The 26,770-nt window shown below is 39.5% G+C and overlaps 2 protein-coding genes and 2 long non-coding RNA genes across 5 annotated transcripts in view; 3 read left to right on the top strand and 1 right to left on the bottom strand.

Annotated features, from left to right (window-relative positions):
- Nucleotides 1-26,770, bottom strand: part of LOC116034688 — a 678,603-nt gene that overhangs the window by 376,619 nt on the left and 275,214 nt on the right. The window lies entirely within an intron of this gene.
- LOC116065136 (myosin light chain kinase, smooth muscle-like) overlaps nucleotides 1-26,770 on the top strand; it is a 766,302-nt gene that overhangs the window by 310,652 nt on the left and 428,880 nt on the right. The window lies entirely within an intron of this gene.
- On the top strand, nucleotides 14,138-24,856 carry LOC116063550. The gene is made up of 3 exons (XR_004108304.2): nucleotides 14,138-14,148; nucleotides 24,223-24,228; nucleotides 24,772-24,856. It is a non-coding gene; the product is annotated as an uncharacterized LOC116063550 (long non-coding RNA).
- On the top strand, nucleotides 18,639-21,137 carry LOC116063549. Of its 2 annotated transcripts, none has more exons than XR_004897690.1 (5): nucleotides 18,639-18,709; nucleotides 18,919-19,621; nucleotides 19,725-19,956; nucleotides 20,045-20,136; nucleotides 20,898-21,137. It is a non-coding gene; the product is annotated as an uncharacterized LOC116063549 (long non-coding RNA). The 2 variants fall into 2 exon arrangements; XR_004108303.2 differs by lacking the exon at nucleotides 20,898-21,137 and adding an exon at nucleotides 20,268-20,302.

Raw genomic sequence — 26,770 nt, forward strand, 5'->3', positions numbered from 1 at the left:
ACCATAGGGCCTAATTTTGGAGAAAAAGATCTTAGAAATGTGGGAACATAGGGCTGTGGGAACATAGGCACGCTCCCAGCATTAGCATTGTTGTCAGAAAACATAGTATTTCAACTTAGCATGTTTCCTTAATATCTGATGACGCACTGGGGACATTTTTGGATTTAATACAGTACATATATTACATATTACATCTTTAATATACCTTTTCCTCTCTTTCTTGTCCTTCAGCTTCTCTCACCTCATTGCTTTCACTGGCAGGCAGGCAGGTTCATGTTCCCGTGGTTTCTCTCTTTTTATTACCAGCCTGATAATAAGCTGCGCCACAATCACTCCCCGTGTTCCCAGGGGTAAACAACTCTGTCAGGATTATGGGCCAGACTACATGTCACATCCCAGTGGTTCACTTGTAAAGGCTTACTGGGATTATTAAAAAAATAAATAAGAGTAATAAATCCCTGATGCAGTTGGCAGACACAGAGAGGTAATTAGACGCAGCTAAGCAGTTTACCGGAGATGCCGACACACAAAGACAGTAAATAACAACTTTACTTACTGTCAGAGTAAGGGAAGGGGTGGGGGGGGGCGAGGATCTACTGGCGTCCAACACATATACAGAGTCTCAAATCTATACTGCATATTAACAACACATTCTCTCTCCCAACTCGTCCCATCAGGTTTAGGAAAAGATCGCGGTTTGGTTTCAATAAGTGCGTTTGTTACGTAACTTGCGTACGTATTAGTTAAGGCCTTTACGTCAGTGTAAGTGTTACGTCAGACTAAGATGCACGTATTTGGCGGGGGTTTAGGGGTCCTCCCTTAAGAAAGGTTAAAGTGAAAAAAATGGCTGCGAGGGTAGACGTGCGTGTGTAGTAGCGCAGCCCTTGTCTGCTTTAAACTTTATAATATAAGCTCCTTTTGATTCATGCGTGTAGATACGTCACAATAAAATGTGCGGCCATTGCATAAAGCTAAAAACGGGTGCGTTTATTGTGGATTATTAAGACAAAATCAAGTAGGCTAAGTTTTGGTGATCTAATCAAGACTAAAGTGTGCGCACCTGTTATGGCAAACCACTGCAACAATGGCAGGGGAAAACTCGATCACAATGGAAACGCTGTGGGAAAGACTCAATCTAAACCAAAATGAACTTTTGCAGAGATTCACAGCAATGGAGCAACAGATGATGCAAATGAATGGTTCGATGAACGCATTAAATGAACAGATTGCTGAAGTGCAAATGCGTGTGAGCGCTGCTGAGGATAACCTGGAAAGCACTGACAGTAAAGTGCGGGTTCTGGTCAAACGAGTGGAAGTGCTGGAAGCAAAGGCTGAATATATCGAGAATAAAAGCCGACAGAACAACATGGTTATCTTTGGAATAATGGAGGGTGAAGAAAAGAACGACCCTGTGACGTTTGTTCAACAGTTTCTGATGGAGACGTTGAATCTGCCACGAGACACCCTGCACATCGAGAGAGCGCATCGCATCCCCACTCGCGTGTCTGCTGCTACTGGTGTTGTTAAAAGACCGAGGCCGATTATCGCCAAGTTCGGGAATTATCAGCACAAGGCAAAGGTGATGAAGCTTGCCCGAGAGAAGGGAACACTACTCTTCAAAGACACCAGAGTGTTCATTTATCAAGATTTCAGCGCTGCGGTGCAGAAGAAGTGTCAACTGTTTGTTCCCGTGAAAAGGAAACTATATGCTGCTGGAATAAGGTATGCAATGATGTTTCCCGCGATACTTTCTGTTGACTTTATGGGAGTACAAAAGCGCTTTGAGACTACGTCAGACGCGCAGAAATTTCTCGATGACTTGGATAAATCTAGTGCCTCCTCTATGACTTTATAACTCTGCCATGTATTGCGTTTCTAAAGGTCGCACATTTCTTCATACTGTGCCCAATGACTGTTAAGGAACTGAAAGTATAGGAGCGACTTCTTTTCTTTTTTTAATCTCTATTAAAGCAGACAAGACCATTTAGGTTAAGGTTCTAATGTGGCTAATATCAGCCTTGTTTGGACTGGTATTTTGGCCCATGTTTTGGGATTCTTTTTTTCTTCTTTTTTCTTTTTTAGTTTTTTTTCTTTTTTTAGTTAAATACCAAAGGGGATCCATAATTATTGTTATGTACAATACCTTGCATATTGGGGAAATTACTAGATATCTTATGCCTATGATGCAATGGCTTTACCAGTAAATTTTTGTTCATTTAATATCAAAGGGTGTAATAATCCAGTCAAGCGGAAGAGGATAATTACATTTCTGAGAAAGGAGAATGTTTCTGTTGCAATGTTGCAGGAGACACACTTGACTGAAAACGAACATAAAAAACTTAGAATAGACTGGGTTGGACATGTGTACTCTTCCTCATTTAATAGTAAAAGCAGAGGGGTGGCGATACTGGTGCATAAAAAATTGCCCATTAATATTTGTCATGTTGAAATTGATGAAAGAGGTTGTTATGTTTTGTTGCATGGGGTTTTATATGGAGAGAGAGTTACTATTCTAAATGTATATGCTGCCCCTGACCTAGATCCTACATTCTTTACTAAACTGACTGATTTACTGTTCAAATATCACTGTCCCTATATGATTGTTGGTGGAGATTGGAATTGTGTAATGAATAATATTTTTGATAAAAGGCCCACCAAGGTTGATTTTGTTGATGTGTGGAGACATATGCACCCTAAAGAGAAAGACTATACTTTTTTTTCAAATCCTCATAAAACATATACAAGAATTGATTTTTTCTTGGTTACTAAAAAATTATTGGAATTGATAAAACAAAGTAGTATTGGAAATATGCATTTGTCAGATCATGCTCCAATTAAAATTGAGGTTGCATTCACCTGTTTATACAAGAATAAAAATATTTGGCAATGTAATAGATCAATATTATCTGATATCAATTTTTGTAACAAAACTAAAGCAAATTTAATGCATTTTCTAGAAATTAACGATAATGATGATACTGATCCGGCAAATGTATGGGAAACTAGAAAAGCTTATCTTCGTGGCTTGATGATTTCATATTGTGTTGCTAGGAAAAGGAAAATTATCGACGAACAAAAAAGACTAGAGTCAAAGTTACAAGAGGCTGAGACTAAACATAAGCATAGTCTTTCCGCTGAAAGCTGGGATCAGGTTATGGTTGCTAAAACAGCACTCAATTCATTGGAAATCCAAAAAACAGAAAGAGAATTATTCTTACAAAAGTATAAACAGTATGATAGTCATAGATCTGTAAAATATTTAGTGAGTTTAATTAATAATAAAAAACGCAAGTCCGCAATATTGAAAATAAGAGATAAAAGTGGTAAACTAGTTTATACATCAGGTGAAATAACAGATGTGTTTAAAGGATTCTTTGGTGATTTGTATAAATCCGATAATACAGATAGTGAAAGGGATATGACTTTGTTTTTTCAGAAGCTTGAGTTACCTCAACTTGACTTGCAGGATAATTTATCACTTGGTGCTAAAATTACAGTTGATGATGTGAAAAAGACAATAAATTCTTTAAAGAATGGAAGGGCATGTGGTCCAGACGGTTTTCCAGCAGAGGTCTATAAAACTTTTGTGGACATTTTGGCTCCTTTGCTTGCAAGAATGTTTCATTATGCTTACGATGAGAAGAAATTGCCAAAGACAATGCAACAATCTACTATTTCGTTAATACCAAAAGATCACAAGGATCCAGAAAACCCTGCATCATACAGACCATTATCAATTCAAAATACTGATTCAAAGATTTTAGCAAGTGTTTTGGCAATGCGATTAAACAATGTGATACATAAATTAGTTTCTAGCGATCAAACAGGCTTTATTAAGACGCGACAGTCTAGTGCCAATGTAAGGCGACTGCTTGGGATATTACAGTACGTAGCATATAAAAAAGAAAACGCAGTGGTCATTGCACTGGACGCAGAAAAAGCTTTTGATCGCGTGGAATGGAAGTACTTATTTAGAGTTTTAAAGGAATTTTCATTTCATGAAAGCTTTATCAACTGTATTAAGATATTGTATACAAACCCTCAGTCAGCTCTTTTGATTAACGGAACTACATCTGGGACATTCTTGCTGGAGAGAGGAACAAAACAAGGATGCCCTTTGTCCCCTCTCTTATTTAATTTAATTATTGAACCATTGGCAGTATTGATAAGAACGAGCAAGGAGATAGAGGGCATTGAAACAGAGAGCCGTTCCCACAAGATATCGCTTTATGCTGATGATGTACTTTTATTTTTGAAGAATCCTAACAAATCCATCCCTTCATTAATAAAAATGATTGAAAACTTTAGTAAGTTTTCTGGATATAAAATAAACTATGAAAAATCATTAGCATATCCGCTCAGCGAAAAAAATAAGCTTATCAAGCTATCATCCTTTTAAAGTGACCAAAAAAGGATTTAAATATCTTGGTATATATTTTAGTGCAGATTTTTCAAAGTTGATTAAACATAACCTTTTACCTGTAATTGCAAAAATAAAAACTGACCTTTTAAGATGGACTAATCTTTCACTTTCTCTATTGGACCGTATAGCTATAATTAAAATTAATGTTCTTCCTCGCCTGTTGTATGTTATCCAAATGCTACCTATTTATATTCCATCCAAAATATTTACAAAAATACACAGTGTGGTAGGTGTATTTGTGTGGAATAATAAAAGGCCAAGGATGGAACTTCGAAAGCTTCAACTACCAATCAAAAAAGGAGGACTTGGCATCCCAAATTTTAAATTTTATCATTGGGCCGCACAATTGAAATTTATGGCAGAGTGGATTAAAAAAAGCCATTTCTGCTTTCCAGATTTAGAAGGTATAGGTCTGGATGTGGTCCAATTAGAACACCTTCCGTTTATATGCTTCACAAAAGTATATACCAAGATTAAGCACAACTATATACTGAAAAATATCTGTAGATCTCTCAGTGCCGTTCGTAAATATTTTGGGCTTGACAAATACTCATTGTTGGCTCCTATTGCTAATAATCCAGATTTTAGACATACTTGTATTGATGCTGGCTTTAATGAGTGGAGAGAAGCTGGTATCATAAGAATATTAGATGTTTATGCAGATAATGCACTCAAATCTTTCCAACAATTACAGTATGAGTTTAATATCTCTCAAGTCCTAAAGTCCACTTTTTTCGATATTTACAAATAAGAAGCTATCTTAGCTCTATTGAATACTATAAACAAGGTGGGAAAATAAATTTGCTTGATAGCATTTTTTTAAAGGCAGCTGCATTGAAAAGTAAAACAATGACATATATTTATGACCAAATTATAGCAAATAATAAAGGTTTAATAAATATTAAACAAAGTTGGGAACTTGACTTTGGTGTTACACTGGAAGACCAGATATGGAATAAAGTATTAAATCATGCTAGACAAATAACTAAATCAAACAAATCATATGAAATACAATATAAAATTATTAATAAGCTGCATGTGACTCCTTTAACTCAAAGTAAATATGACACATGTACAAAACTTTGTCTGCTTAATATGGTCCTGTCCTTTAATTGCAGCTTTCTGGTCTTCGGTTGTTCATGAAATTGAAAAATCTTTTGGGATTAAAGTTCCACTGGATCCCAGCCTGTGTATCCTTGGCGTAAATAACTGTGTGCTGGTAACAAAAATAATGTCCATAATGCTATATGCTGCTCGCCTTTCCATTCTTCATGTTCGGATTAAAGAACACTCTCCTACTTTAATTCTTTGGCGCGAAAAACTTTTGTCACTGCTACCATATGAAAGAAGGCATAATGTACTGGATGGAACTCTGGAAACGTTTGTAAATGACTGGTCTCCCCTCAAAGATTATTTTGGCCACGAATGGCAAGCAATAACATGCATTAATATGGATTGAAAAGAAGAAACCCCCCCAAATAATGTATTTAAATATGGTCTACGGTCTGTATAAAACCTGATAATGTATGTATGTGTGTATGTGTATGTGTATACATATATGTATGTGTATGTGTATATATGTATATGTGTATGTATATGTATGTGTATGTATGTATATATATATATGTAAATGCAATGCCTGTGTATACATGAAGTACAAAATGTACACTGTTAACTAACTAAATGTAGACGTAGTAGACCTGTAAGAACTATTTATTTATTTGCTGTTTTTTTTTTTTTTTTTCCTCCTGCTCTTTTGTTTTTCTATGTTTATGGTTAGAAGAAAAATGTGAAAATAAACAATTTAAAAAAAAAAAAAAAAGGTTAGAAATATATATGCAATTTCATGTAATTTCGGACCGTTATTATTGTCTAAAACGGTAGAAAAGATGGAGCAGATAATAAACAAATAACTCAAAAAGCTTGAAGACAAAACTCGCTAAAGAAGATGATATAATTGTGCAGCTCTTCTAGAATTTCCAATCAATAAAGTATCTATCTATCCAAATGTTATCGGACCAAATGGATCAAATTCTGACAGTAAAACGAGTCATTTCGCAAGGAATGTGGCGTCTCTTTCTCCATGTAAATCTGAGGGAAAAAAGTATTGTAGGGCCAGAGGGCATCACGTGATGGACACAAGATTGTAATTTCACTATTATCCACATTAGCCGCTATGTTTAATTTGCTTCAAAGCCCGGCGCCCTTCCTGGGGGCTTGGACTGACCCACCCAACCATCCTCTCTACGCCGACGTTGTGACAGGGCTGACATGGCGCTCTTTATACTACGTCATTTCAGAGCGCTGCGGCTGAGTAGCTGAAAGCCCGCTGTGTCTCATACAGACGCTACAGACGTCAGAGACACCAGCACAGACATTTCATAATTGCTATGATAAGAATATCAAGTATATGTATGTGTTTAAGGCAGCACAACATGAGTTAACTCTGTCGTATTGGATTATACAGTACAGCTTTACCTAATGTGTGTGTGTGTGTATCTGTGTGTGTGTGTGTGTGTGTGTGTGTGTGTATCTGTGTGTGTGTGTTTGTAGTCCGAGTCATGGAGATGCCCTTCAGAGCAGACGACACATTTATTCACTTTCCTCAGCTTTAATCCTGACGATGTCAGAGGGATTTAAAGAGCTGACCCCAGATCAGCGTTCATACGACACTAATACCCCTAACACCTCAAAGCTGCAGTCTGACCGTGTCTTCACCGCGCCCGGATCGAGTCTTCACGTGCACTCAGGTCACAGGTTAATTGCTTTTTAATGCAAAATTGAAAAGTGAAACAGCAATGCATTTAAAAAACATTAAGTATTCATTTTCAGCTCTTTACCATTCAGTCGTTCATGGAAAACCTCTTCTCCGTGAAATCCCGTGATCAGTGTGTGACGCTGCATGATATTATTTTTTAGTAATCTGCACGTTTCATTTAGATATTACATGTGTACGGCAACGGTGGGGCTAGAATATCGCTCTTCTACACAGGCTCAGTGAAAATAACAGGATTCATCTGTTTCACCAACCAACAGTGGTGAAAAGTAACTAAGTACTTAGTATTTATTCCAGTTCTGTACATAAACATTTGATGCTTACGGTTCACATTTATTGTATTTATTTTAGCATTTTTATGAAGGTAAATATGCAAAATGGGAGAGCTTGTAGAACAAAAAATCTGAACTTGTATGTTAAAATTTGCACTTGTAAAAATAAAATTTGCACTTGTAAAAAATATTCACACACATGTGATCTGAATTTGAAGTCATACAAAGAAAAAAAACATGAGAGCTTGTAAAAAAAATCTGAACTTGTAAGTTGAAATTTGCACTTGTAGAAAATGTTCACACACCTGTATTCTGAATGTGAAGTTACAGAAAAAATATTCACAAATGTGTAGATTGATATTTACATGAACACAATGACAGCTGCAAACTTATAATGCAACATTTACTCGTATACTTTTTTTTTTACTCTGGTTCATTTTCCATCACAACCACAACTCAGTGATTACAACCTCTGGAATCTGTCACTGCAACTTCACATATGAGCTCTCTCGCATCACAAAGTGGCCAATCTGCACCTCGACTTTCACAACACTCTTGGCGATACATTTGGTGCAAAACTAATTTGTACCTGTGGACTTAGGCTGTGGAGCTCTGAGCTAACAGAACGGGAAAAGCCTTCTTATATACAGTCTATGGGAAAATCAGGGTTTCTATCGCCAGATGAGGGACAACTCTGTCTGGCTTATTTATGTAGCATGGAAACTTGGTGGAATAGCATGCTAGCGTTAGCTAGCTAACTAGCAGCCAGTCCGCTTCTAAATAAATACCTTTTAATTGTCTAAACACTTTTTAACAGTCAAACTAAAACACTGGCAGTGAGCTCCAGGGCCTGCAGCCGCAGACGGACCGTCATCAGTGGGTAACAAGTTTCGCATCCCTGCCGAGAATTGCATCCACTAGGGAAAATAATGATTTTATAAGGCAAAGTACTGTTTAAAAACTAGGCAATAGTAAATCTCTTTGTCATGTTCATCAATAATGATTAGGATTTTAGAAGGTTTAGAGACATCAATGTTTTATCAGACTCTGTAGTAGCATTTCCTTGTTACCTAGATGCAATTTTCGGCAGCAATGAATTCTGCAGAAATTACTGTTTCTGCCCAAGCGGGTGCAATTCTTAGCAGGGATGCACAACATCAGCAAAGCAAGCTCTGGTCATGGCCGGGGGATGGGCCGCTGCTACGGGATGTGGGGCTCTCCGTGTCCCGCTGGAGCTCCGACTGCAGGTCGAGGTCGGCAGCGAAGCTTTCTGGCAGTGTTACTACGCTGGTCGATCCCCACTGCCAGTGTTTTAGTTTGACTGTTAAAAAGTGTTTAGATAATTAAAAGGTATTTATTTAGAAGCGGGCTGGCTGCTAGTTAGCTAGATAACGCTAGAAGCTACAAGTGCAAATTTCAACTTACAAGTTCAGATTTTTTTTACAAGCTCTCATGTTTTTTTTCTTTGTATGACTTCAAATTCAGATCACATGTGTGTGAATATTTTTTACAAGTGCAAATTTAATTTTTACAAGTGCAAATTAAATTCTTACAAGTGCAAATTTTAACATACAAGTTCAGATTTTTTGTTCTGCAAGTTCTCACATTGTATTCTACAAGCTCTCCCTTTTTGCACCATATTTACCTTCATACATTTTAGGCCTTTATTTTTATAGGACAGCTGAAGAAATGAAAGGAGAGAGAGAGGAGGAATGACATGCAGCAAAAGGCCGTAGAGGAGTAAAACTCTATATACTGTATGGGCGTGCGCTCTACCAGGTGAGCTACCCTGGTGCCTAGGGCGCTTTTTTGGTGAAAAAAAAAAGCTGGCAGCGTTTTTTATTCCAAAAAGCACCCGGTCATATCGGATGACTCGCTGCGCTCCGACTCCATTTTTTGTTGTTGTTATGGAGACGACAGGTCTGGCTACTCCGCTCGTTACTGGTCACTGCCCGGGAATTTTCTTTCAACTTCAAAAAGACGTTCTGAGCTGTACACACACACACACACACACACACACACACACACACACACAAACACACACACACACACAAACACACAGACACACAGACACAAACAAAAGAGGCTCCCATTCGTAAACCAGTCAAGTAGAAGAGTACAGTTTTGATTGTTTTCACTACATTTCAGAGGGCAATCTGAAAAAAGAAACAATTCCCTAACAATAACAGGTATTTTTTTATAGTTGAGGACAAGGTTTGGGCTACAAAAAAAAAGGTACATGTGGTCAATGTTTTGCATGCATATTCCTATGGCATACACACACACACACACACACACACACACACAAACACACAGACACACACGCGCACACACACACGCACACAGAAACACAGACACACACAGACAGACACACACACACACACACACACACACACACACACAAACACACACACGCACAGACACACACGCGCACACACACACACGCACACAGACACACACACACACACACACACACAGGAACAATACTCCATAGCATGTTTTGATTTTGATGTAATCAGGTTAATGATATTAATCCTCTGTTTTCAGAGGGCCGTATGACCCCGAGCAGAGATCTGTCGTCAGCACACAAAGCTTTATCATTATTAATATTATTCTGATACACAGGGCGGTCCTGTCAGATTAAAGAGTGATTAATATGCATCTACGTGTGGGATTTGGATCGTCCAGTCTTCTGGGGACGGAAAGTAAACAACACGTCCAACTGAGACACAACTGTGTCGACTTCTCTTTATTAAAGTTATAATCCTGCAGTTTTATTGAAGCCATTTCATTTAGTAATTATCTCTCTTTATAACTGTTTGCTGCAGTCACCAAATCATCCAGGACTGAAATCTGAACTTTAACACTTGAAAACATCAGGATTTATGAGAAAAAAAAGGTTTTGACATATCTGATGGAGAGTAATTTATCTAGAGCCACCATCAGGTTCAATCTGAGCATGTTAGCATGCAGGCGTTACCACTTAGCTGCTTTAATTGTAACACGTTATAATCCTCCAATAAACATCCTAGATAATGTACCACCTAGGCTAATAGTCTCTCTAATAGCATATAGTCTCGCTTTGCCAGACCTTCCTCCACAGCGCTGCAGAGGAAGGTCTGGTTAGTCCAAACAGCATTCCTGGATGGGAGAAAAACCTGCTCTGGTTTATTGGCATTTCTTTAAACCAATCACAATCGTCTTGGGCGGGGCTAAGCTCCGGACGGAGCCACGGTAAAAAAAGGATCTTACTCTTTAACAGAAAGGTCGACCTCCTTAGAAATCCTTTCTATAATGTAGTCAGACACTAAGAATAATAATCTGAGCCTGTCAGCGGCAAAACGAGCACTTTTGTGAAGGTAAATACAAGCTGGGCAGTTGTCCTATAACTTACATTGTAGCTTGTTTCTCCGCTGCTGACTGCAGCGATCTCGCTTAATACTGGACTAATGTCAAAGATTGTTGTTCCCATCAGTCACTTAGACACAAAAACATAGGAAAATAGGGTCCAGGTTGAAAAAAACGGTAGTTACCCTTTAAACGAACACACGTAACGTCGGCCATAATGTTAGTGTCAGAATCCCACATTCTCTCTGCTGATTCCTCGCGTCTGTTTCCACTTTTGTCTTCATAACAGCTCAGTTTTTCGGGTTGGCAGCTTATAAAAACTTATGCCATGGGTTCTTTACATTGTTGGTAGTGCATATCACCCCACAGCAGCTTTTAGGCATCTTTCTGTTGTTTGCTAGCAGACGGAATAAAGAGGAGTAAACCTTCACACAATAAGTCAACGGAGAGATGTCTCCCCCTCCAGTGGGGGCAAGTTCCTACAATTATTATATAGTTCGTTCTATTCAGCGGCAAGCATTTCAGAAAGAAAATCTGGTCTCACAAGTTGAAGAGAAACAAAGGACACAGAGGAATAAACGCCATCTGGACAGATGATTTCAGTTTAACTTTTCTCAATTTGACATAATGGAGGAACATAAGATGCAACGCTGCAAGCATGATTACAGTTAAACATATTACAGTATCGGAACGCAAAACAAATATACCGCAGATTAATCTAAATAATCACTACAATTGAAAGTGGTAAAAAAATAACAATCGAAGAAACCAAGATAATTGAAAATCGACTGAAACTAATCGAGGCAGAAAGCCAAATTCCCAAACAGATGTTCTGATTGAACCGCAGCATAGGTGTGAATATTAAAATGACAGAGCTGAAAATGGCAGTAACACAGAATCACATTTCTGTCTGGCAGTTCAATATTTCAATGTCACGTTGACTTCCTGTGCCTTTGTGAGAGGAATTGATCTTTTACAAACTAAATATTGCACGTATCACCTCCTGTCTTATTCCCTGCGTTCATGTCGTACAATTGAACTTTTCAGACTGGTTTATAATGCGGGGGTCAGCCCTATGGTCCCACATTTCTAATATTTTTTTTTTCACTGAAAATTAGGCCCTATGTTCCCACAGCCCTATGTTCCCACATTTCTAGGACATTTTCAAAATTAGGTCTACATTTCCCTTCAATTTAAGCCCTATCCTCCCACAAATTTTTTTAGGGTTAGGATTAGAGGTTAGGGATTAGGTTTAGGGGGATAAAATCTGATACAAATTTATGAAAAAGGAAATGTGGGAACATAGGGCCTAATTTTGGAAAAAAATCTTAGAAATGTGGGAACATGGGTACGCTCCCATAATGTGGCGTCTCGTTACTTAATCACACAATTGATTAGTGCTCATAAAATAAATATGGCAGCAAGTTAGAACAAGTTAATCTGACAGTTTTAAATGAAGGGATACATCATCCACAGCCCCAGAGAGTTGAGTTTCTATTAAAGACGAGTTCCAGCAGCGTTTGTGCCAGAAGGCAAACATACTTTGCCAGATTAAGAGTATTTGCTGTACAGTTAATATTTGGATGTCGTGTGCAGTATTGTAGAGATTCAGTCCTCCTGTCCAGCAGTGTAAGAGATAAAGTTTTGTGTAGGTGATGTGGTTTATTTAAATATAGCAGCTTTACCGTGAGACAGACTCGTACCTACTGACATCTGATGAATGTGTGCAGTTTCAGGCGGAACAAGTTGGTGTGAGGGTTACACTCAAAACAAATTGAATCCGTCGACTCGACTTATAACAAATACGTTTAAAACAAAATAAGATCATACAACTAAAACAATATTAAGCATGAATAAAACATTTCTAAAGTCTGAATGCTGCCGAAGTAAATCCGGAGTTGCAGGATGCCGCCACAAATTCAATCAAACCTGCAGTGAAAATGTAGCACGCCATTTCTTTTTGTAAATCTTCCTGTCCTGCATTTACAAAACTGTGCTCCAGTCATTTTCTTATTTAGGCTTCTTCGGCCCTTTTCCCTCTCTCCTGCGTTGTTGTTCCCAGTTAGCTGTGATGGTCGCGATGACCAAGCTGACTTCACAGCAGCAAATGTGAAATCCACATCCATATTTGCATCCTCTGTTTTAGCGACTCTGGAGCTTCCTGCTCTGCCAGAGGGGTGAAGGCAGTGATCCGGCAGGTGCCTCGTTAGATACATATCCCTCCCTTATTCTGCTTCCAGACTCTACAAGACCGAGACTCAGAGTCCCCCGTTGGTTGGAGAAGTCGTTGCAATTCATTGAGGCTTGAAATTAATTTCACATCTTTTACAAAAGAATCCAGCTGGGCAACGCTGAGAGAAACTGGAGGCGAGGAATTCACTGATGGACTCGCATGGATAATCATGCATATTCATAATTAGGATGATGGAACTGAAACAAAATCATCTCAGAATAACATGAAAACAATGCAGAGCCAAACTTTGTGGAGAGCAGCGCTGACGAAACGTGTTTACATCACATGAGCAGAAGGGAATAAAACTCTTACAGGAGCGTCCTGCAGCAGGCCGGGGTGTGATACTCCCTTCAATGCAGCGATGGAAGAAGTACTCACATCCTTTACTGCAGTAAAAGTACTAATACAAAGTATTAAAAGTAAAGAAGAATCCTCCCATTTTAGTGACTGGAAAGGATCCAAACAGTTGTGTCAACCAACTAAGTGTTTAATCAGGTAATCATTTCAGCTGGACTTGTAGGCCTATAAGCTTAATTTATAATAAAATGTTGTATTTTATGAACTACATGCAAATTATTTTGTAAAGTCACTAGTAACTAAAGCTGTAACAGAGTAATGTAGTGGAGTAAAAAGTACAATATTTCTCTCTGAAATGTAGCAGAGTAGAAGTAGAAAGTGGCATGAAAAGAAAAGACTCAAGTAAAGTACAAGTACCTCGACATTTGGACTGAAGGACAGTACTGGAGTAAATGTACTCAGTTACATTCCACCGCTGCTTGAATGCATTTGCGATAAAGCAAAGAGACCGCCTGCAAAACACGCTGACATCACACATACAGTGTGTTGGGTGCACCACACGTCATATCTGACCCTGAAGAAGCAGAAAAGAGTGAGAGGGGAAAAGAAAATGGTGTAATTCCTGAGAGACGCGTCTCCAATCCTGGGACCGAGGCACAGCGGGAGGCAGAGGGACAGACAGTAATCTGAGGGGGAGATAAAGGTTGCAAAGAAGGAAGGCGAAGCGATAATATCTGTCAGGAGAGAGACTACTTGCCTTTGTACCCGAGGGACACCGTCCTATCAGAGAGCAGGAGAGGTCAGGAGCAATGAGACATTGCAGACAGACGGAGAAAGAGAAAGAAAAAGAGAAAGGAAAAGCAAAACAATGGAGGAGGTGAGACAAAGACAGAGGGGTCATGTGGAAAACAGTGGTTGCCCAGATTACTTCCCCCACTCCCCGCTGTCAGCTGCAGAACTCCAGCTTCTTGTTTGATAAAACATTTGATCTTTGGACTGCAACGAGATGAGAAAAGTGAGAACAGAGAGGGAAGACGTTATCATTAAACAGATGGAAAGCGAGAGAGCAACAGAGAGCATCGCTGAACGAGTGAAAAAGATCTAGGAGAAGAGGGAGGGCAGTGGAAGAAGTTTGTAGCTGTAGAGCACCTATTGGTTGTTGACAATGGTCACATGATTTAACTTCACTACCAAGACTTCAAACTTATGATAATATAATAATATATGGAGACCATGGGAGCCCCACTGCCACCCCCATGTGTTTGAGTAGTTGTTAAAACTAGAAAAGCGCTTTATAAAAACAGTCCATTTAGATTTACAAGCATTTTGTGAGAAAAAAGGGGTGAATCTCCCACAAATTGCAACAGAAAATCTAACACGGTTATTACTCATAAAAGTCATCTCTATAACATAAAAAGTCCTAAAAAATCCAAGTGGTGGAAGGTATTGAAAAATACTGAAGTCGGTGATGCCCATGTTGAAGGGAGACACTACAGGTGAATAGGGAAAATATTTAAACTAACAGATATTATCATCAAACTTCTCCAGTTTGATTACTTAAATTAAGACAATAATTGTTTGTATTACAAGTTTTCTGAACTTTTATGTTTAATTATGCAAATGAGGCATTGTCTTATTAAATATGAGCTAATTGCATAAATAATATAACGTTAGCCAACATATTTATTATTCAAAAAACAAAAAAACAAATCACATTTGAATAGTAATTTCAACATTCAAATTATTTTTGACATTCGGAATTTGTTCCTACAGCCCTAGTATGAAGTCTGCTCTGTTATTCATCAGGACATTTCAAATTAAATGTAGCGAGAAAAGGAGACAGAGACAGAGTCTGGGAGTAACAGTGGGGGGGGGGGGGGGGCATGCAGATACAAGGAGGCTAAGAATGATGGGAAATGAAAAAGGAAAAGAACACAGAGGATGAAAAAACACCGAAGGAGAATAAATGACCGAGACAGGTTGGACACCATGAAGAGATCTGCTTTTTGTTGACTGCTTCCATGGGAGATATGACCCAGTAAATCCTTCCTCTGTTGCAGAAAAATCATTACCGTTGGGAGACATCTCTCCGACTCTTCTAACAAGCACACAATGACTGAGAGCCGCATGAAAAGAAGACTTTTTTAAAGGCTTTTCCAAGCACAGAGTCATTTTTTGAAACCAAAACAAGTCCTGCACTTGGAATTACTGTCACGGATTTTGCGTTTGAAGTTGCACAAAACAAAGTGATATACATTAAACTACAAAGTGTTTTTGTAGAAAGAATATCTATATTTCTCCTGATCGTATGGATTGTTTGAACATTTTAAAAAGGCAATGAAATAAAAACCATTACCTCTATAAATATGGTTCTTCATAAAGCTGTTATTTGCTAAAGTATATTTTTGGGTACGAATGGTTCCATATAATCTGGATATACTTTCAAAGCATGAAATACAATAGAGCTATCAGAGCCCTACAGGGCTGTGTAAAGCCACAGTTAAAAAAAAAAATAAAAAATCAAAGTGCTCACATCAGTTTTGTTCCACTTTAGGCCTAATGGAGTACGACCGACTTAGTTATATGTGTTGGGAACTGAACCTTGGTACATACTCTGGATTGGGGCTGCATAATATATAGTTTTTTATCGTCATCGCAATATCAACTGCCGCAGTATACACACTGCGAAAGGCTGCAACACATCGGGAAAAACACTCAGAGGCTTTATGGGTTAGTTGAAAGAAAGTATCAGTAGAAAACTACACTTTAAAATTCTTCTTTTACTTGTGCCTTTTATGTTCATCTCAATGTTCAATTTGTTCAGTAAAACAAAGCTGGAAAGGATTTCCTTTTTATTTTGTTTCAATTCAACAAGCACAGTACATTTTAACCCTCTGAGGACAAAAGACGCACCGGTGCGTCCAAACGATGTTTGACAAAACTCCTACTCAAAAAGCGATATTACAAAATTACACCACTTTGTGAAGACTTTGGTAAACTCATTTCAAGCACCAAAACAATTACATCATAAGTAAACACATCATAAGGTATGTTTTCATAAGAGATTGGAGGAAATTTCAAAGGGCGTACATCAACGTTCAGTTAAAAGTTGCGGACAGTTAAAGTTGCATTGTACTAAAGGGCTGTGTGCAATCATTGAGGAAGTGGTTGTACTCTGGGTGAGCACTGATGCACAGGTTAAGCCTGATATGGCATAAAAGTGCATTGTGTACCAGACAGATAAGCAGAAAAACAGGGAAGACAGTTAAAGTTACGGGAACAGAAGAGGAAGTTGCACCACACAGAGGCCTTAACCCAGGCGTGTGTGTGAATGAGGATAAAAGCTTAAGGGAGAGAATAGATTGGGATCTCACTTCAGAAGACAACTTTGGTGGACCGAGCCCTGACTTAATGTCTGTTGCTAGGGATGGACTCAGTAAATTTGGCAAACTTAACTCTTTGTCTCAGATAGATCCTTGTGTTTTGGATAAACTTAAACGTACACTGTGTAGTGTTTTAAGTATTTTATTAGCTAAAATCAATGTCTTCATTCATAAATATGTCCTCATGGGTGTAAAATTACCTCTGCCAATGATCGGACTTATCCTCATAAGCGAAGAATTTCTTATCTATATTTACATAGGACGGGTAAGTCAAAGGAGGCTTCCATGTCGTTCCGCCATCTTGACAAACTACAATCGCTGAGGAGGGACATACAGCACTAGCCTATCTGTCTAGTTAATCCACAATGCGTTTTCGCTCCGAGCCAGCGTCACGTGACTGAGACCAGAAAGGGGAGACGGACGGAGGACAGATCAGTGAGAGGCGTGAAAGGCAGAGAGAAACCTGCTCTGCACTTTAGTTCATAATGGAGGATCATACTTATGCCAAGCCACAGAAGGAATACTCGTCGCCAAAAAAATGAAAAAGGGAATTAAAAAGGCAATGTGACCGGCAAATTCAAAAAACGAGGGTAAACATCGGGGTAGCCTTTCCCAGGTGGAAAGAGCTAATGAAGGAGAAAGACTTTGAAAGGGACGCTGAAGTTGCCTGCTTTCTTCTCCACAGGTAAGTCAATGTTATGGTCTAAATGATAAGCTTTTTTTTTCATTGTTTGGTTGTGTTATTTGTTATATAGGCAGCATAACAGTAGAACATGTATAGTTAAAAGCTAAACAGCCTTGTTGGTGAATAGCACCATTGGCTATGTTTGATGGAATAAGGGTTGCATTTCATGCCCACTACCTTCGTCAGTAGCCTACTTTTCACGATGGTCTTACGCCTGCTTTCAAGTTTTAATATTATTTTTGTCTCAAGGGACATTTCTATTTTCCTTATTCATGCTAAGAATGTTCCTGAATGCAAACCCAGGTATACTGACGACAACCCCCACCCGCGAATGTGGGATGGGTTGACTATTTAGTAAAATGTAAAGTGGAGAAGGTGGTAAAACAAGGTTGTAAGACGTATTGTAGCCTAGAAGTTTGATCAGATTCCATTTTGATAGAGCATATGACTGATCTTGCATTGCTTGCACACCAAAGGCTACTTCAAATTTTATGTCATCTGATATTTACTGTTATTTATCATATATACTGTGACCTTACATTGAATAATACAGACCCATACAGTAATCTGTATGTATAGTGTCTATACTGTTGGAGAAAGTCAACACCTGCTTGAGTCAAGTTCCTTGTATGTAAGAATACTTGGTCAATAAACCTGATCTGATTTGTCCATCTGATTTGCCCAGTTATGAGAGTACTCTTGGGATTGGGAACACATCAACCCCCATCAAGGCAAAAACGTTATTAAGTGCCAACTGCTCCAGCTTTGTCAAGCATTAACAGTAGGCTAGATAGGCAAGTCAATGCATGGAAAGAATTTTGTCATTGTTTGTTTTAGTACAAGTTTCATATAAAACTTGTAATGATTATTGTTTTCAGAGATGAACATCTGAGTGCAATTGCAGAGGCACCGGAAATTGAAAGCCTTGAGCAGAGGTAACCCATAAACTGTCATTGTTTTTAACTCTGTAGTCTGTGTCCCTTCTCAATACTCTCTGGTTGCATGTTTTCATCTGATACATGTTTTTAATTATCATTTATTCTCATAGCAGGCACGACATGAGCATTGTTGAAGAGGAGTTGAGCGAAAATGCCTTCAATGACCCCATGAACAGTGTGTAAGTGGACTTCTGTTCCATTCTATCATTGTTTCCTATTGAGTTGTGTAGTCTTCATTCATAAAGTCGCTATTTTCTGAGTATGTTGTATCTTAAAGGATTGATTGGGCAGAAGAAGGCCCTCATTTCATGGTGACAGCTCTGATGAGGAATATCTTCCACCAATTTCTTTGCGGTGAGTCATAATCTATTACTACTCTTTACTTTGTTTCTGTGCTGAGTTTTTACATGTAAACAATGTTTAAGACTATTTTGAAATGTATTTCTATTCTTGTAGTTGACGCTGATGTTTTGGGGAATATATAAGGTCATGGCTATATGCCGAAAAGTCATGTAAATTCTTTGATTGAACTGTGTATGATCCCTGATGTTCTGCCTTTCCAGAATGGGTGGTGCACTGAAGGCAGCACAGGTAATTGATAATCTGCCAACTATCAGGATTGCTGAGACTGTGCACGACCTGCCTGCCCCTGAAGTCCCTTCTGATGAGCCCTTGAGTCTTAAGCTGCCAATTTTGCCAGGCCCTCAGAAGGTCCTCAGGGAGGATGACATTGTTGGCGTCAGAGCAGCAGTGCTCTATGAGAACTGCTTGAGGCAGCTTGTCACATTTTTAACTCTGCCCGTTGACAGATGCACTGGTGTCTTGAGGACTGGTTTGGTTTGTGACAGTGTTGCCCCCTTTGCAACAAACATCGCCATCAGGGGCATTGCAATGAGCGTTGAATGGATAAGCCTTGACAGTCACATCAGAATGTATGGTAACACACAGCACTGTATATGCCTTGTGAATTTATTAGGCTACTCTTATCTGACCATTATATCTGCCCCAATGGACATTGCCAATGGCGGTGGAACTCCCAGCCTGTGTTGAAGTTTGGCATGCAGGCTGGGGACTTTCTTCTTTCCACAAACATCTTACTCTCTGGAAACAACTACACTAAAGTTGCTCTCCTCTTCAAATTCATGAACATGCGAATGGTCAACCCTAACACACACTTCACCATCCAGAACACCTATTGTGTTGACGCTGTTAAAGAATTCTGAGAAGATATCAGCCGACTTCAAGGGAAAGATGTTGTGCTCCTAGGTGTGTATTTTTATATTTGACCTTTTTATGTTATACAATGAAACTCATTTTGCAAGCATCTATCATACATGTGTTGTATTTTGAAATTACCTTCTTCTTTTAGGTGATGGCAGAAATGACTCACCAGGGCATTCTGCACAATACTGCAGCTACACGACCATGGAGCTTGACTCTAAGGAAATCGTCTATGTGGCCACTATAGACAAGCGGCAGACCAACTGGAACTCCAATATCATGGAGAAGGAGGGTTTTATCCAGACTGTGGACAAGCTTACCCAAGACATAAAGGTAGTGGAGTTCTGCACGGACTCATGTCCAGATTGGAGCCCTTTTAAGTAAGTGGTCATCAGATAAAATGTTTGAATACAAATATTGAAATGCTGATTGAGACACTTGGAAATACAATGATTCCTTACTTCACAGACCCAGACAAAGGCAGATATAAGGATCTGAGAATTCACCACAGCCTGGACATGTGGCATAGTGCCAAAAATCTGTCCAAAAAGATCTCTACCGTAAGTTCTAATAATAACACTGTCCTGTACCTGCCTGCATGTCGGTGGAATCATTGTATTATGTTAGGTCTCCATGCAAAATACATGCATGGAATAACTTGCATTGTTTGTGTTTTGTTTATCCCCATAAGGCAGGAAAGGTGAAAGGACAGTCTCTTCTCCTGCAAGACAGCACAGACATTTCAGCAGTTTCTTGTAAGCAGGATGTGTTTATTTGTTTTACTTTCCTCAGGCACTTTGGATTGGAGTTCTGCATCATGTTTGCAATAATCATACCTGGGAAACGGGAAGCTGCCAACATGATCACCTTGAAGACATTCAGGGTAAACAGTGGATTGAGAGAGATTCGAAGAGCCACAAAGCGCTAGTGGACATTATCCTCAACAAGCACTGGCAGAAGGATGTCCACAAGTATCTGCGCTACAGGTAAAGTGTGGGGACATGACAATTAAACAGAGCCGTAGGTCATGTGTGGGTGTGTGTTTTTGGGTCTAATTTCTTTTTTATTCATCCAGATCAACAGCACATCTCGAGTCATTTCAGAATCACATTCTGATGTATGCCAGCAAGCTGCTCTGGACTACAATTTCCTCCGCGAATGGCCAACATACAGGACAGCTGAGGGCCAACAAGTGTATGTCAAACTCTCATCAGAATTTCTGTTGTATTCAAATAATTGCATATTTCTATTGTATTACAAGTATAACAGTTTAGTTTTCGTAATGACTAAATTACTTGTAATAATTGTCTTTTTTATTTAGTCTTAGGAAGAAGTACAACAAAAATGCAAGAAGATATAGCCTTTACGCCTTAAAGTGTGAGAAATCATATGGTTACATCCCTAAGTTGCAAGCACGCATCTTAAAAGGGAGAGTCACAAGCGGAGTTGGGATGCCGCGATGGAGGACCCTACGCCCGGATGACACAAGGCGGCTTGGTGGTGTGCCCCCGATACCTCCACCACCGACATCAGAGTTGGTACGGACACAGGTCAGCAGAGGTCTAGGTAAGTGACAAACATCTACATGCCGTTATTTCAGCTAATTACCTATGCCTCTAACTGATACTGAATTAGGTGCACATGCATGTTAATGATAATCCATTTTGGCACTCCATGTCTTTCACAGGTTCTGCACCTAATTTTGACATTTTTCTCTATCCCAAATACAACAAATACAGCACTGAGTCAAATAACATTTTTTTTATTCTTTGTAACAAAGTCAACAGAACTCCAAAGAATACAAAATATATAAATAGATATAAATATAACTATTTACAATTTTTTACAAAACTACTCATGGCAATCTCTTAGATCCCTGGTATGTAGCCGGTATATTGTCCCTGAGGGTCTGGGAACTTTTCCCTAATCCTGCAAACACAGCAGCTGGGAATCACTCTCCTGTTCCCCTGTCCTAATGCGCCATGCTGCCAGAAAATAAAGTGTCTGTAAGCTGCATGCCTGTATTCACAGTTGTCATCACCGGGCTGCCTTACATTTCCAAATGCTGTGAGATCCTCCCGATACTACCTGTGTATTCGCAGATAACCCTCATCCAGGCAGTATTGTGTGAAATGTGGCAGGAGGCTCACACAGTGGTCTGGGTCTTGTCCACAGCATTTCCGCCCCCTGTCCGTCGGCATGTCTCTGCAGTGGCTACAGGTACACCAAGGTACCCCCGGTACCTCCGCAGATGTAGGGGCACCATGTCTTTACTGATGCTCCATCAATAGTGCACTGGAGGCAATGCAGGGATCTCATGTATCAATGATGACAAAAGAAAACTTTATTGGTGTGCAAAAGAAAACATTGCTCTCTATAACATTTTCTATAGGCCTTTGTTTTCAAAAACAGTCAATTAGCTCACGTTGTCACTATTTTTAGATTAGACTCAACTTTATTGTCATTGTGCAGAGTACAAGTACAAAGACAACGAAATGCAGTTTGCGTCCAACCAGAAGTGCAAAAAGAGCAGAAAGGTGCAATGTGATATACAAAGTATAGACAGGGCAGTGTAGACAGTAGTGTACAGTTGGTTTACAGAAGGTGGTTTAGAGTGATATAAATTAAATATTAATATGTGCAGTGTATTAGCAGTTACCTTATAAGAGCAGACTAAATATGACTATGTAATATGAACAATGTATGAACAACATGTACAGATATGTGCAATGTAGTAGCAGTGACATTATAATAGTAGTAAGATTAATATAAGAAAAACAGAATAATTATGAATATTCAGTATGAACCATATAGACATATGTATTTCGCTACGTGCATAGAATTGGGCAGAGAATTAAAATTCATAGCTGCTGCTAGCCATATAAATTGTACAAATCTCTGTCGCTTATCTTCTCTGCCTTTGGAAATCTTCAATTCTTTCAAGATCGTCTCTTGAAGCTGCCGGGCGTCCTCGTCCTCCTCGCCTAGCTCCCGCTGATCCACTGCCTCTCTGTCCCCGTCCTCTCCCTCTCCCTCTCCCTCTCCCTACCGTTGAATCACCTGATAATATCTAACAATGCACGTACATCGAAAAATAAACAAATAAAGAATGTATCACTACTAATTAGCATAGTTCATGCATTTTACAGTGTGTGATTCGTACTGTAACATTCGTTTGTTCGTTGTGTGTCAAGTTGTTAGCTGATGCTATAGGCTACTAATGGCAGACTACCAAAAAAATATACATAAACATGGCAACATAATTCACAATCTTGCTCGAGGAGTAATTACTTATACATGCTCACACTAATGATTCAATGCAGTTTGCAGTTTGTTTGAAATAACGAACCTCATCACCCGAAAGAAAACTCGATAAAGCACTATTGGAAGACATGTTGTCATAGCTTCTTGGTACATAATGGCTACCGTAGATGCAACACGCATTGGAAAAAGCAAAGAGCGAGAGAGCACTATTCGTTTGAATGCAAAATACAATTTCACCGCTAGATGGGAGAAATTCCTACACAGTGTACCTTTTGGTCTGATAGAAAGAAGGCGTGGGAATTAGATAATTGGAGTCAAGTTTTTCTGGCCTTAGGGCCTTATTTCGGACAAATTCCAACTACAATACTCTGGATCATGTCAAGCATCTTTTTTCCTTTTTTTTTAAAGAATATTTTTTGGCCATTTTAGGCCTTTATTATATAGGTCAGCTGAAGATGTGAATGGGGAGAGAGAGAGGAGGAATGACATGCAGCAAAGGGCCGCAGGTCGGAGTCGAACATGCGGCCACTGCGAAAAGGACTGAGCCTTTGTACATGGGGTGCACGCTCTACGGTGAGCTATCCAGGAGTCCCTTTGAGCATCTTTTCCATCTCAGGAACACTGAGCACAGGTGGGAGAAATAACACATACTTCCACTGAAGTACTACTGGTTGGAAAAAGTAAGTGGTAATATTAAGACTTTGATGAGGAAGATTTGTAAATTTGTACATTTTGGTTTATAGTTCAAACAACATGTTCACTTGTCATTGTCGTCTTTTCTTGTTTTGAAAAATGTGAATGGCATTAAATATAGTGGCATTTTTGTAACCACATTTTCCGTCCTCATATCTAAACCAGAGATTGTAACGGTCGCGGTTTTAAACAGGTCGTTATGACGTTGTGAAACGGTCCCAGTTTGATGGAGGTTTGGGTTCAAATCAGACGTGACTTCACTTCCTGAAGGTTACCACGAGATGCAGAACGTGACGTAGCTCCGTTTGTTCCGTAAAGTTTTCTTTTCAAACGGGACATGAACCCTGGTCTCCTGGGTGAAAGTCCTGTGTCTGTTTGATCCATGAATGTGTAACTGCATCACTTAAGCTCCTACTGTTTCTATCATTCTTCCCCACATGCTAACCATCCAGCCTCACAGACAGTTTATTGCCTTCTTGCCAAATCACTGAGTGACTGCTTCGCCTGGGACTCCCCGAGGCCGCTGTGAGTCGATGTATTGATACCGAGCCAGAGCCCTGGGGATGTATATTCTTTGAAAAGCAGATTGAAGGCACAATCTGAAAGTGAGCTGGTTGTAATGACTCTCAGGTCAGAGCCATCACTCAGAGAAGTCAAGTAATTGGACCCTCCAGTCGATCACCTCTCAGGGTAATGTGACTGGGATTTGTGTAATAAGTGGAGAATGTACTCCCCAAATAAAGAGGGAAAACAAAACACCTGTCTGTAATAATGGAAGCGTTGTGCCATTGTGCATGCATCTGTTTGTGTTCAGCTTGAAGCAATACAGTCTCTACTTGTGTGTGTGTGGACAAGAGAGAGAAAGAGAGAAAGAACCAATGCAGTTTGGATCTGTTCAGGTACTGAATAATATTAATGTCTCTTTGTTGTCAAAGACTTGATTTCCACAGCAGCTATTACAATGCGTTTTACCAAAATCACCTCCATTTACAAAAAGCAACAGAACACTGCTGAGAGTTACAAGAGCTCACCCTGACCAGTGATATTACCACACAGTGTCATCACTGGGTTAGTATCAATCAATCAATTAATCAATCAATCATGTATACATATAGCACTTTACAGCAACAAGAAAATTGCTTTACATCAGGAACCAAGAATAAAACAACATATCATACAATAAAAAGAATGAAACATAGAAAAGAGTAAAATCAGAAAAGGTTACATAGAAACAGGAGGGGGACACCACTACTACGTATTACAAGCCATTCTAAACAAATAGGTCTTGAGTTTGGATCTAAAAAGAGCTACATCTGTAATAGTGCGAATAAAGTAGTAGAAGTAACTTGTTCCAGAGTCTCGGGGCAGATAACCCCCCTGTTTATACCTTGACCTTGGGACTTCTAAAACCAGCTGATTTGAAGACCGCAACGACCGCAAACACCAGGCCATTTAAGGCCTTGAAAACAAACAATATCTTGAAATCAATTCTAAAAGGCACAGGGAGCCAATGTAGGGTGTAGAGAACGGGAGTGATGTGTTCACGTCTAGATGTATTTGTTACAAAGTGAGATGGAGGTTTGATTCAGACCAACATAAAGAGCATTACAGTAATCCAACCTTGAACTCATAAAAGCACGAATCGCCTTTTCTAGATCATGCCTGTTGAGGATATACAGTAGTATATTGTAGAAAAACTTGTGCACAACAATTTGTATGATATCCAACTAAATTATGGCCACATTTAGCTGGGTACCGGTCACTAGGATTGGGTACTGTTGACATTTTTACCGGTACCTGAAATTATGTTTCGGGACCAAATGGTACTTTTTTTTGGTAGTGAAATGTGCTATAGAAATATACTTACCTTGCTTTACAACCTCTAGCCTGTCAGTCTATAACCAGGTCATAGAAAACACTTCTGTTCCTGTCTGTCAGAGGAAGTATAACCGCACCGTGGCTGCTTTAGGCTCTCCATTATATTATGCTGAATGCCGAGGCGACTTAATTTCGCCCTGTCTGCACCGCAGCTTTGAGTGTGTGTGTGTGTGTGTGTGTCAGAGCCCAGCTCTGACACACATGCAGAGAGGACAGATGCTCGCGCTTACATGCTCTCAGGACCAAAATTTGGCACAGTTTGAATTAACATGAATCAGTCCTTGGTAGTACTGACGTAATTCAGTCTGTGCTTAAAGCAACACTATGTAACTTTTCCCGTTTCGGTCCCCCTACAGGTTGGAAGCGGAATTGTCCATTACATTACATTGTCCAGTTCATTCGAACTACAGATCCGAGGCGACCCGATCTGGCAAACTTGCACAATGTAATGTAATGGACAATTCCGCTTCCAACCTGTAGGGGGCCGAAGCGGATAAAGTTACATAAATTGCTTTAAAAAAAAAGTACAGAGTTCAGTACCCAACCCTACCAGTTATCGTGAGGAGATGGTCGTCACAGTAGAGTTTAAGTACTTTAATTGAAAACGACAATAAATTACCCATTGTTGCTTTTGAACCTGCCTCATTTAGTTTGTGGGTTTCTCCCCCTTGGTGCGGTTCGTTTGGGCAGGTGAGAATGCAGCAATCATACTCGGATACGCACCAAAAGCGGACCAAACAAGCGAACCAAGACCTCCTGGAAAAGGTGTTTCGCCTCTTCTTTTCCCAGTGTGGTGTCTCTCTCTGAACACATATTTAAGACCGTTTGACTCAGCAGTGTAGTGTAGTTTTTGGTAGTGAGTATACTTAGATTTTTCCCTCCCAGCTTCATACTCGCCCATCCCAGAGCGACGCGTCCCAGAGCGACACCCCATGCGTATTTTGTACCGCTACCGCATATAGCATCAGCCTTATCTGTTTCATTTCCCGAAGTTTCTGTGACATCAACGTCTGCTGCAGTTTCGCTCAAAGCAGCAGGACAGCTTTAGGGGCAGGCTTACCAAAACACTGATAGAGTGTAGTTTGAGCTCGCTTTCGTTTTATATCTCCTATTGTCTATAGTATTCCACATTAGTTCAATTGAAATTTGCACAGAGAATGACCACCAAGCAACTGTGTTGTTGTTCCTAAGCGACTCACAACAAAGCGTAAAAGTTCAGTCACAAAACAATCATCGTTACGTATCCTTACGTTTTTGTAAGTGGGAATACGGAAATCCTTGACCTTTCCTAGTGGGTATATGTCGTATACCTGTGTATCACGTAGACTACACCACTTTTTTGTCTCCCTGTGGACACGA

Source organism: Sander lucioperca, chromosome 6 (assembly GCF_008315115.2).
Source record: "Sander lucioperca isolate FBNREF2018 chromosome 6, SLUC_FBN_1.2, whole genome shotgun sequence".
NCBI classification, from domain to species: Eukaryota; Metazoa; Chordata; class Actinopteri; order Perciformes; family Percidae; genus Sander; species Sander lucioperca.